Here is a 963-nt window from a genome sequence, read left to right on the forward strand (position 1 = left end):
ATTGCAAGAGGCAGTCGGACATCCCCCAAGGGGTCCTGGATTGGAAAGGATGCAGGCCGGGCTGGGGGGCCCCCCCCTTCCCCCCCCCCCCCCAGTGCACAAATTTTTGTGCACCCGGCCTCTAGTTTTTATAATAAGAATTGTATTGGAACCTGCTCCTTCTTTGGCTGTTTACAGGTTTACCTTACTGGGAACTCAGAGAGACTTTAAGCCCTTTGAAGATGGGGACAGAGCCGTATTGTGTTTCTATCCTATAGGCAGAAAGTTAATACTACTTTTATAAATATTTGTTGCAGAAACAGATAAATTTCAGTGCCACGAGGCATAACTTTCCCTTCCGCTCCATCTCTTTACTGAGACCTTTGTGCAGAGCATCAGGCTGAGGGGTGAGCAGGGAGAGCGGAGTCAAGTTGCTTTTTCCAAGCCCTAGATCCCATACTTTGATTTTACATGGTAGATGCAGTTCTGAATGACATTTTGAATTGGGTGTATTAGATTTTGCTAATATCAACTCCCTTTACTCATAGAGATTATTTTTTATGATGTTTAAACGTTTTGTACTATGAGGTGCAAAATATTTTGCTTATTTCAAGCATCTTTGTGCATTCTTCCTGAAGCAAAGTGAACAGTCTATTTGGGGGTCTGCTTACAATGGGGCACCCCAGTGCTAAGCTCGGCTCTAACGATGACTAATTCGCACACCACGTGTGGAGTTACATGGCTGCTGGACACAACCGTTTCTGTCCCTTTGCTCCCACAGCACGTGCTGCAACCAGAGGCAGCGTCTTGACCTCCATGACCTTTGTCCTGGCGACTGCAGGGCGTCTACCGCCAGAGGCTGAGCTCGCAGCTGGGCGTCGACTTCCCCAAGTTGGCCGCGACCCGGAACACGTGACCGGAACACGCGTCGGGGGCGGGCAGTCGGGCGGCAGAGGCGGCAGGGAGCACGTGGAGGGAGCAGCC

At 50.3% G+C, this 963-nt stretch overlaps 1 pseudogene; it reads left to right on the forward strand.

Moving 5' to 3' along the window:
- The window catches only part of LOC102257919, a 13,479-nt pseudogene extending 12,584 nt beyond the window's left edge, over positions 1–895 (forward strand).
- The last annotated feature ends 68 nt before the right edge of the window (positions 896–963 follow it).

This window comes from Myotis brandtii, unplaced genomic scaffold (genome assembly GCF_000412655.1).
Source record: "Myotis brandtii unplaced genomic scaffold, ASM41265v1 scaffold972, whole genome shotgun sequence".
In the NCBI taxonomy this organism is placed as follows: Eukaryota; Metazoa; Chordata; class Mammalia; order Chiroptera; family Vespertilionidae; genus Myotis; species Myotis brandtii.